This window comes from Echinops telfairi, unplaced genomic scaffold, assembly GCF_000313985.2.
Source record: "Echinops telfairi isolate 266 unplaced genomic scaffold, ASM31398v2 ScPeMD7_5868;HRSCAF=6743_0, whole genome shotgun sequence".
Lineage (NCBI taxonomy): Eukaryota > Metazoa > Chordata > Mammalia > Afrosoricida > Tenrecidae > Echinops > Echinops telfairi.
Window position 1 is genome coordinate 18523741 of NW_022109767.1, and position 11928 is coordinate 18535668.

Genomic DNA, 11928 nt, shown 5'->3' on the forward strand with positions numbered 1-11928 from the left:
CAATACACTGGTAGTCATTTTGTACAATATATAGAGATTCAAATTTTCTGAAACCCAAAATAGGTCTGTCAGAGTTCAAATTCCTTTATTAAAATGAAAATGTTCCATTCTTGTTAAAAGATGACACATCTTCACCTGTGCACAGAAATGCTTAATAGAAGCACTTCTAATTTTTCTTATAAATAAGCTTGGAGTCAACCTCTGAAACATTTTGTATGATTTATACATTGTCTTCAATATGGTAAAATGTGTTCTGAAATGTTTAGTGCATAATTTGAAGAAGAAAAATTTATATCTTCAAATTATTGATGACATTCCTATGAAGCTTTACGTTTTCGACACTCTAAATTGCCCTCACACTTTCTATATGTGTGCCTTTTCAATTTCCATTTTTATTTTCAGCTTTTTCAGGCTGTATCCTGGCTTTGCGGTATCCAACTTGTAGTCTCTGTCTAGCAGTTTTCCATACCCAAAAGAAAACTCAGCTGCCATGTAACCGATTCTAACTCACAGTGACCCTATAGGACAAAGAAGAACTGCACACTTTATGTTTCCAAACTTTCACATTTTTCAAAGGCTGCAGAGTGACTGGGTTCAAACCACTGCCCTTATGGTTGACAGCCCAAATGGTAATGCATTAGCCACCAGAGTTCCCTACATAGCTTCACTTGGAAGTCCCTTAATACCTAATTCTTTAAAATATATCTCTTAAAGTTTTGTTCTTATCTCGCAATTTATGGGTCAGGGTTCTTCTCATATTTAAAACTAGGATAATAAATTAATCACTGAGTATAACAATAGCTGAACATATAATGAAACACCTTACCTAAGAATGTAGAACTGATGGGGTACATCCTATGCAATTTGCTGAATCAGTGCCTCCTGAAGCCCAGCAATGGGCCAAACTCACAGGGAGGCTGTGTTTTATTTCTCTGTAATGGGCATACATACGGATCTCTTCCAGTTGCTTGACCAGGTACCTGTATTCCTAAATTCTTGGCATAGATATATTGGAGTTTCTATTTGTTAAATATTTCATCCATTTGTTGATACATTTCAATGTACGTAAATGCTTTTGATAGTGCTTGAATGATTTCTATAATACCCTTTACTAAGTCCACTTATTGATCTCAATAATCTAGGATCATAGCTTTTTGTTTTGTTTTGTTTTTGGTCAATACCTTCCATGCATTGCATGGAATTCTATAAGAATTTTCTAGCTTCTCTAAATTCCACATAGGACTATCCAGCTGGAGAAATGGGGTAGGTTTTCATTGTGCCTACCAGTTCTTTTGTTGATTTATTCAGTTATTTTATATTCTACTTCTAAGCACCAGGCCAATATAGCCCACAAATTTAAAACTCCACCGTATGGAGACTTGGTAAGTCACGTCCTTTGCTATCACTAGATATAAACCGGATGGAAAGTTGGATGCAAAATTAGTGAAATGAGGAGTTTCTTTCTTTTTTAAATGGAGGGGGCTCAATTGCTAATACTTCACCTAAGAAAGCACAGGGTATTAAGAATGCATGTCAATCAGCCTTTTTCTTTTGTTTATAAATATGAATCATGTGGAAAAGTAATAGTCTTGGTAAATATAAATAAACAATTCAAATAGCTTAGAAAGAAGGTTCTGTTAAAATCTAGTGTGTTTTCATTCCAAATTAGATTTGAAAGATCCTCTAATGAAGTATGAGCCAATCTCTCTAATACTCAAAATAAACTATGAAATAAAATGATCAGTATCCAAGCAGGAAACCATATGTAGACCTAAGTTTTACTGTGGCACCTTAGGTGTGACTTGGTACCTTTCCTCTATGTTTGCCACCCGTCTCTTCTTTTGGCTTCACTCAGAAATGTTGATTCAATGGGAGCAAAATGTCATTTCTGCACAACAAAGCTTCACACAGGTTGTTTTTTTCCAAAATTCATCAAGTTGACAAGTGCTATAAAAAATTAATTTCTCATCTATTATACAGTCTTTCTCATTCTCTGTGTAACAAAAGACTGATATGAAGGAGGGAGGGGTTGTATAATAGACCCAAAGTAAACGCCCTTAACATTGTTCTCTGGAGTCTGACTATGTGGCTGGGAGTAACATTTCACTCTTCCAAATTACGATCAGTGAAGAGGCAGTATTTTACTCTTAGGGCAATTAAACCAGCAGAATAATTCTCCAGTGACGTTTTGTACTTGAATGACTTCTATAATATCCTTTACTAAATCCACTTATTGATAAAAACTCTGGAACAACATTTCATGGTGTGAAATCTTTTCATCTTAAATTTTAAAGAATGGTTTCAATGCACATGTAGAATGGTGCTGAGATAGCTGCTGTGACGACGGCCTCCCTGGTAGGTTCTCGCAGGTGTTTACAGCTGCAAGCAATTGAAAATGAAAGGTATTTATTTTGACATAACTTTTAAGTATCTAAATATTTGTGGGAAAATATTCTGTGATTTTTTTTTAAATTTAAGTTTGTGTTTTTAAAGGACCCTTGGTGGCACAGTGGCTAAAACACTTGGTCAGTGGTTTGAATCCATCAGCTGCCCCATGGAGCATATAGCAGTCTACTTTCATAAGATTTACAGTGTTGGAAACCCTGGGGGTCAGGTCTACTCTGTCAATGGCACCAAGAAAAACCACAACTCATTTTCCAAGTAGTTCAAATGGTCATGTTTTGACCTTTAAGCAATTGCCAATTTTATAAATTGACATTTATAAAATGCTTAATACGTCAAATGTATTTATAGCTATAAAATTAGATATAATTAATGTCAAATTCTATTTGAGATACCATAAATTATATCTAATTTTATAAAAACCTATTAATAAAGCTATTATTCTCATTTTACAAAAACAAAGGTGAAATTTAGAAAAGTAATTTGTCAAAGACCAAATAGTCGGAATTCGAATTTAAATCTGTAGATCATCCCATCATTCTTCTTCAATACATTGTCACAATATATAGGATTTATAATACATTTATTATGTATTGTCAATTGTGATCATTAGCTTTAATATATGAGACCATCTTTGTATAATATTTTAAAATTCTACCCTACCCTATCTAGTGGGGTAGTGAATATGCATTAGGCTACTAAACTCAAGGTCAGCAGTTCAATGGAAGAAAGACAATGCTTCCTATTCCCATAGAAATGACACAACAGGGAACCCAGAGGGACTCTTCTACTCTGTCTGATCAAGTCACTATGAGTTGAAACGGATGCGATGGCAGTGAGTTTCATTTGCTTTTGCTTTGACTACCTCTTTAGTCATGACCATGCACAGTGCTTCAGTCAGGTGCTCTTCTACGTGTTTTCCATGTGGTACCTCGGTGATTTTGGCAACTGCAGGAGGTAGGGGTACCTCCATTCATTTAACCAACTAGCTAAACTTCAAAGATCAGATAAGTGTGTGCAATTCAGTGTTGTGTGAAAATGAAGGGTATTTTGGGTGGAGTTTCAGACCATCCATTTCTCAGACTTTTTTCTAAAAGAAATCTGAAAAAAAAAATAAATTTAAAAAAAATAAAAGAAATCTGATCATATACATAGTCACAACTAATATGAACTGATGTGCTCATCACTCTGAAGAGCTCAAACTCGAAACAAAACAAATGAACAAACCAAGTTCACTGCTGTCAAGTCAATTCTGGCTCACAGTGATCCTATAGGACAGGACACAACTGCCTGTGTGAGTTTCCAAGACTTGTTTAGACTTGTTCCAGGACTTACCTGCTTTAGAGCTGTAAAGCATCACATATTTCTACCTTGGAGCAGCTTGTGAATTCGAACAGCTCACCTTGTGGTTAGCAACCCGACACTAACCCATTACACCACCAGGGCTGCTATGTGGTATCCAGAACTGGATTATTCCCCCACAAAGAAAAAGGAGACACAACTGGATTAACTTGATTATGTGACTGGAGGGCCTCCACTAACTACTTTCCCTTCTTCCTATGCTGGGCCAGCGTTTCCTTCAAGGAGCTGCCTCTTTGACTCTGCTCTCACCCTTGAAACTCGGGATTCATGATTTTGGAGCCTGTTTTTCCTTTGGGACAGTCCCTGAGATGTAGGGCTTCTTGGGTGGGTACTGGGAGCCTGGGGGCACACCAAGTGCCAAGGAGGCAGAGACATTAGGCCCACTTCCATTGATTTTGAGATATCCTGAAATCCAATATATTTCTTTCAAATGCCTCTTTCTTTTCTCTCCTTTCTAACTTCCCGATGCACAGTAACTTTGAGTTAAAGGACCCAGGCTACAGAGCAGCTGGAACCCAGACTAGCACCCAAGACACTGAATCCTGCATATCGGCATGGAGGACACAAGGATGAATACCTGCAGGCAGGTGAGAGCAGAGGGTGCAGGACAGGGTGGCTCAATTTCCAGGTGGCCACCTGGAACCCTTCCTGCAGGGAAAGGATGCTCCACATACATGCTGGCTACAAAATAATTACACGGTAGACGTTTTACTATTAACAGAGTGGGAAATAGAGTACAGTGAGTCAAGAAAAGAGGAGTATGTATATTATTATTATTTCCATTGAAATATTCTAATGAGGACATCAAAGCACAAATAACTTGTTACATGCTGATATAACATGGATTCCTTTAGAAGCAAAGCCTGAGACAGAGGCTTGTGTGTAGAGAGTTGATAAAGGAAACAATCTTAAGAAAACAAAGTAAGAAATAAGGGGAATAAAATAAGGAGGAAAAGCTGAATAACATATGCATTACTGAATCGGCTACTGTGATGGCAGGTTTAAGCTGAAGAAAATTAAAACAGATCCACCAGAGCAAATACGAACTTGCATATACCTCACCAGAATTTCAAGAACATCACAGGAATAGACTTGAGACATTTATCACTAATCATAGAAGACCCAAAGAGCCGTGGAATGACATCAAGATCGTCACACATGAAGAAAGCCAAAGGTCATTAAAACGAGAGGAAAAAAAGCCCTCAAAGTAGATGTTGGAAGGGATTCACACGTGTTCTTGATTGCAGAAGAGATCAAGCAAATGTACAGAATGTTGAATGAAAAGATCTGACAGAAAATGTCAAAGGGCAGCTTGTGAAGACAAAGTAAAGCATTACAATGAAATGGGTGAAGACCCGGAGGCGGACGAACATGCTCAGCATATATCTGGCTGCAATAACTGAGGGAGAAAAAATGCATGCCTTGAGAAGGAAAAATACTGAGGGGAAAATATTGAACCACGTGCAAAACATCAAAAGAAGATCAAAGAAATATACAGTCACTGGACCAAAAAGAACTGGTTGATATGCAACCATTTCAAGAGGTAGCCTAGGATCAAGACCTGATGGTACTGAAGGAAGAAATCCAAGCTGCACTTAGTCTTTCACTGAGATGTTTGTTTTGTTTTTCACAAAACCTAAACAAGTACTGCCATCAAGTCACTTCCAGCTTATAAGGACATGAGAGCGCAGGATAGAACTGCCTGCATGAGTTTGCAAGAGTGTAACTCTTTGCAGAGTAGAAAGCCACATGTTGCTCCTGTGAAGCAGCTGGTGGATTCGAACTGCTGACCTTGTGATTATCACCCCAACATATGACCCACTATGCCACCAGGGCTCCAGGAATTTTCAAAATATGAATTGAAACGTTTCCATTCACTGACAAAACCCTGGGCGTACTCATTCACCTACCTAGAAAATTGGAAGAAATTTACCTGGCAACTGACAGGGAGAGATGTATAGTAAGGGATCTCATTACTGGCGTTGATGCACTTTGGCGGAATACAGAGCCCTAGTTAAACATTTATTTGTTTTTTATTGAATATACAAATACCTTTGACTGTGTGGATGATAACAAACTATGTATAGCATTCAGAAGAATGGGAATTCCAAAGCTCCTAATTGTACTGATGCAAAACCTGCACATGGATCAAGAATCAAAGAGTAATCATTAGAACAGAACAAAGGAATACTGCTTGGTTTCAAATTAGGAAAAATGTGCTTCAGAATGGTATTCTTTCACCATACTAATGTAATCAGCATGCCAAGAAAATTCCTGAGATGCTGGACTGTATGTTGAAGAATGTAGCATCAGAATAAGAGGAAAACTTATTAACAACTTTCCATATGCAGATGATACAGTCTTGCTTGCTGAAAGTGAGAAGGATTTGACACATTTGTTGATGAAGATCAAAAGATTTTGTAGCCTTAAATATGAATTAGAATTCAATGAAAAGAAGACCAACATCTCCACAACTGGACCAATAGGTAATGTTAAGATAGAGAAAAGATCGAAGTCGTCAAGGATTCGTCTTGCTTGGATTCACAGCCAATGCTCCTGGAAGCAGCAGCAGTCAAGAGGTCAAAGGATATATTGCAGTGGGAAAGTGCTGCATAAGACCTCTTTAAAGTGTTGAAAAGCGAAGATATCACTTTGACGACTGAGGTGTGCTTGACCAAAGCCATGAAGTTCTCAGTCACCGATCTGCATGTGAAATTTGGACACTGAATTAAGGAGATGACCGAAGATTTGATACCTTTGCACGACGGTGCTAGTGAAGACTAGTAAAAGGACCATGAACTACCATAAGAACAAGCAAATCTGTCTGATGAGAAGTACAGCCACAATTCTCCTTAGGGGTCAGCATGGCTATACTTCATCTCATGAGCTTTGGGCATTTTATCAGAAGAGGCTAGTCTCTGGAAAACAGCATCATCCTTGGTAAAGCAGAAGAGAATTGAAAAAGTGAAGGACTTTCGGAGAAATGGATTGACACAGTGTCTGCAACAATGGGCTCAAGCTTAGCAATTGTGAGGTTGTCCCAGGACTGGGAAGTGTTTCCTTTTGTTATGCATAAGGTTGGAACCATTGGATGCAACCTAACAAAAGCAACAATGGGCTATTGAATATAGACTCTACTAGGACCCTCTGAGCATATAAGTCTGATAAAATATAGAAAGACTTATTCATCAAACCCATTCTCCTAGTTCTTGAGATTTGTCCCTGTTGGTGTAATTTGCTCTTATTGATGTGCTGGTTACATATGAAGGGCAAGTAACATTTTCAGGGCAGACATAATTGTGTAGCATACTTGATTTTTGTCACCAGGAGTGTGAAGCAGGCTGAATTTTGCTCAGTTACTCTCCATAATCATGGCTCGGATCAAATAGTGTGAGTTCCCATAAGTAGCATCCATAACTTTCATTCTTGCTGTGCTTGCATCCATTCACACATACATTAGGTTCAGCAGAGAAACTTCAATAATACAGAGTGGTTAAAAATAAACTGTTGCTTTAGCTAATTTTTAAGTCATATTTATAACCATTCGCTCCACTCCAATTTTCCTTCACTCTCTGGAATCACTTCACTTAGGTTAATTTGTTTGCTAGACAGGTTGAGCCACATCTTTAAAAAAGAACTTTGAACTATTAATAATCTTGCATACATGCAATTGCTTTATTGTTATTAGAAAGGCATGGAAGCATAAAGAAATGTCCTTGTGGATTCCAAACGAACTCCTCCCCGCCTCCATCGGCAACAGCACCCTGAGATCGTTATGTTTTGTGTTGATAAGAGTTGATTAACTCTCAGCATAGTCACTTTAAAAAAACAAACAAACAAAACCTTTGTTTCAGCTTTCTGTTCTCCTAGCCCAAAGGATCCAGACCCAGTGGTTGTAGTTGACTGACCCCTGGCACTTCCTGGGCAATGTAGACTAGAGTAGCATGTCGAAGCCATGCAGTTCCTACTTACCCAGGAAATGATTCTGTTGTTTTGTGTGAATAACATGTTAAAGAATCAAGCACTTTGTGACGCTAGAACTGGCAGTTACCAACAGCAGAGGAAGTACAGATCTCTAAATATCAAATGAGTCCTGGTGGAACTATGACTTGCTATTAGACTGCTAGGTATCATGTTGAAAGGAAAAGTCCATAGCTGTGTGGAAAAGATAACATATAAATTCCAGTAAAAGGGAATCACTGCCCTTGCATGGTGAAAGCTGTTTGTTAAGTGCTGTCCAATACATTCAAACGCATAGAAACACTATCTACCAAAGAAGAAAACACTGCTTGGTCCTGTGCCATCTTAATTATCATCGCAAAGTTTGAGTCCAAGGTTGTGTTAAGTAGCAGGATAAGGGCGTGTTCCTCTCCATGCCTAGGGGCCCCTACAGGAGGTTGTAAGGCAATGCAGGCTAAGGAGCATGCGCCAATTCAGACCTGAGCCGGTGGGTGGGCTTAATTCAGCCAATAGGGTCCACTAGTACCAGCGACCACACCTCCCAGTGGAAAGTCCTAACGGCAGGAACCTGGGAACCACTGCCCTCTTTTCCCGCTTCTCCTCCTCCTCCTCCTACTAGGGCGTTCCACGGTCTCTCTCTGGCCTCAGGGCGCCACGTGTGGGGTGTGCAGTCCCATGAGGGTTCCTGTGTTCCGTTACTGTAAAACCTGACACTTCTATGCTTTATAAAACCCACTGGATTACAAAGCAGGCTTCAGTGTGAGTTCTTTCTCTTGCGAAGCCAAGAACTGGGTGGGTATTTCCCACCCGAGAACTCTAGCAGTGGCAGTCATTTGTCAATCTATCCCATTTAGTCTTTTTCTCCCACCACCCCAACTCATTTCTTTCGTTTCTTTCCTTCTTCTTCTTTTTTTTTGAAAAGAAAATATTAATTTGCATTTTAAAAATACTAGGAACTAATGTAGAGAGAGAAAAAAAAATGGACGAGCTTTCTGTGTGAAAAGTCACTTTAAAAAAAGAAAGGCCGGGGTGGAATTACTGCGTTAGCCTCAGGGGGCCACAGCAACTCTGACTGGTCCAAAGTCTCCAGAAGATATTGGGGGACTAAAACTGGAGGGAGGAGAGTGAGAATTTACGGAGAGAGAGGGCCCCAAAGGGGGCCCCACGGAGGAGCTGGAGTCCGTCCGGGGAGTGGTCTGGATGGAGGAAGGGGCCCCCACTAGCAGCCTTAGGGTGGAGGGCATGGAGGGCCGTTGTATCCATGAGGAGGCATTAGTGGAGGAAGTCTTCACATGCCATATGGAGGAATAGGAAATGGGTGACTCATAGGTGAGCCAGCCAAATGGAGGCCCTCTTGGGGCCATGCCCATTGGAAGATCTCAGGGATGAGGCATTCCAGGCAGGGATTGGGGTGGTGGCTGTCCTTCAGAGCTTGGGGGGCTGGTATAGGCATGTCCTAAGCCATGAGGGTTATGGTGGACCAGATGCATCTGAGACATCCCCGGATGGGGCATCCCACCTGGTGGGAATGGATGGGGATGAGAATGCCCAAGTTCAGGATGTCCTGGGATTCTTGCTGCTATAAGGCTATGGCCTCCATCTCTAGGAGTGCCTGGCTGAGGGAATGACTGGGGGTGTACCCAGCGGAAGGGCTCAAGGAGATGGCACTGGGGGTGGAAAGGAACCAGGAGGAGGCATGCTTGGTGGAGGGAGCCCAGACCCCAGTGATAGCACCACACGGTTGGGCGAAGAGGGTGGGGGAGCCATCTGCAAATACTAGACACAGTGTTAGGGCAATTTACAGCGGCACGATCCATTCAAGGTCCCAATCACTGCAGCCAAAGTATCAAGTGAAGCAAAAGTAATGAAGGCATAACCCTTGGAGCTGCCTTTGTCAAGGTCTCACACAATATTGAGGATTTGAAAGAGGACCCCGAAGGCACTCAAAGTATTGTAAAGCAGCTTCTCTTCAATCTCTGGGTCCATTTTCCTAGTAACAATGTTGTCCCCATTCACCTGGATTTTTGTTGGGAGTCGATGCCTTGTTCACCTGGATGGATGCCCCACATAGTCTGATCATGTTCATGATCTTAAGGCCATTGTTAGCATCTTCTTCACAGAATTCCATGAAGTTATAGCCTAGGGGCTAGCCAGTGACCATGTCCTTTGGCATGTGATTGTTGACTACTGGCCCCGGCTGGAGAAGCAGTTCCCTTAACTGTGGTTCACTAACCTCATCCAGGCCCCTCATTTACTCAGTAGTATCCTGGCAACAGAGCCCCCTCCTCCAACTTTCAAATTTACCCCTTCTTCAACCTCTGACACCATCGGAGACAGCCACACCAGAGGCCATGTGTCCGGAAGCGAGAGGAGGAGTATGGCAACGAGAGGCAGAGAAGAGGGGAAGCCGCTGCAGCTGCTGCCGAGACCAACTGAATCGATCGTTTAATTTCTTTCTTGTAGTTTTAATGCCTTTGGCTTTCTTCATGAATGATGGTCTTGACATCCCTCCACAGCTGATAAGGCCTTCTATTAGTGCTCAAGGCAGCAAATCTGTATACAAGGTCTTCTCAAAAGTCAACTTTGTGAATTAATTTTAATTTCAGAAGGGTCGTGGGGAGGAGACGAGCCAGTCAGGGTGCAGTGCAGCAATGATGAAACATACAACTTTCTTCTAGTTCCTAAATGCTTCCTCCCCACATTATCATGATACGAATTCTACCTTACAAATCTGGCTAGATCAGAGGATGTACACTGATACAGATAGGAACTGAAAATACAGGGAATCCAGGACAGATGATCCCTTCAGGACCAGTGCTGAGAGTGACGATACCTGGAGGGTGGAAGGTAGGTGGGGTAAAAAGGGGGAACCGATTACAAGGATCTACATATAACCTCCTCCCTGAGGCATGGACAACAAAAAAAGTGGGTGAAGGAAGACGTCGGACAGTGTAAGATATGACAACATAATAATACATAATAATAATTTATAAATTCTCAAGAGTTCATGAGGGAGTGGGGAGCGGGGAGGGAGGGGAAAATGAGGAGCTGATATTAAGGGCTCAAGTAAAAAGCAAATGCTTTGAGAATGATGATGGCAACAAATGTACAAATGTGCTTGACACAATGCATGGCTGTATGGATTGTGATAAAAGTTGTACGAGTCCCCAATATAGTGATTAAACAATTTTTTTTCTTCACCTTCACCTAAACTTACATCAGAGTAACTGAGGGACTTTTGCATAGTCAGTCATCCACTGGCTTCATTGAAGCTGCGGGTATCGGGCTTCTCCATTGAATTTTCCCCTGCATATAGTTAATTTGATTTATGCCTATTCTGTCTGGAGAAGTCTATGTATAGTTTTTTATATTTTGTATTTTTCAAAAGAGGTATTTGCTTTGAAAAAGTTGCCTGTCTTGCAAAATTGTATCATACCATCTCCAGCTTCATGTCTACCAGTAAGCTCGTATTTTCCCATGCCTTTCTCTTTGTTTCCAAATTTTGCATTCCAATCACCAATAATGATCGATGCAGCTTGATTGCATGTTTGATCCATTTCAGACGGAAGATGGTGGTAGAATGCATTTCCTTCATCACTAATGTTAATGGCTGGTGCATAAATTTGAATAATAGTGGTATTGATTGGATTGTCTTGAATGAGGACAGACATAATCCTATCACAGACAGCATTGTACTTCCAGATAGACCTTGAAATATCCTTTTTGATGGTGGGCACAACGGCGTTTCTCTTGCTTGGGTCATTTCTAGCATAGTAAATCCATGATTTTCTGACTCAAAATGTCCATTGCCAGTGCATTTCAGCTCACTAAATCCTAGGATCTCAATCTTCATGAGGTCCATTTAATTTTTGATGAATTCTAATTTTTTTCTTTTTATTTTTTATTAATAAATCATTTTATTGGGGGCACTTACAGCTCTTATAACAATTCATACATCAATTGTATCATACACATTTGTATATATGTTGCCATCATCATTTTCTTTTCAAAAAAATCATTTTATTAGGGGCTCATACAACTCTTATCACAATCGATACACATATCAATTGTGTAAAGCGCATTTATACATTCATTGCCCTCATCATTCTCAAAATATTTCCTCTCCACTTAAACCCCTGGCATTAGGTCCTCAATTTCCCCTCCCTCCCCACTCCCCCCTCCCTCATGAGCCCTTGATAGTTT

The 11928-nt window shown here is 40.5% G+C and overlaps 1 pseudogene; it reads right to left on the minus strand.

The window, feature by feature from the left end:
• Positions 1–8857: 8857 nt before the first annotated feature.
• On the minus strand, positions 8858–9976 carry LOC101643202 (annotated as a pseudogene).
• Positions 9977–11928: the final 1952 nt, after the last annotated feature.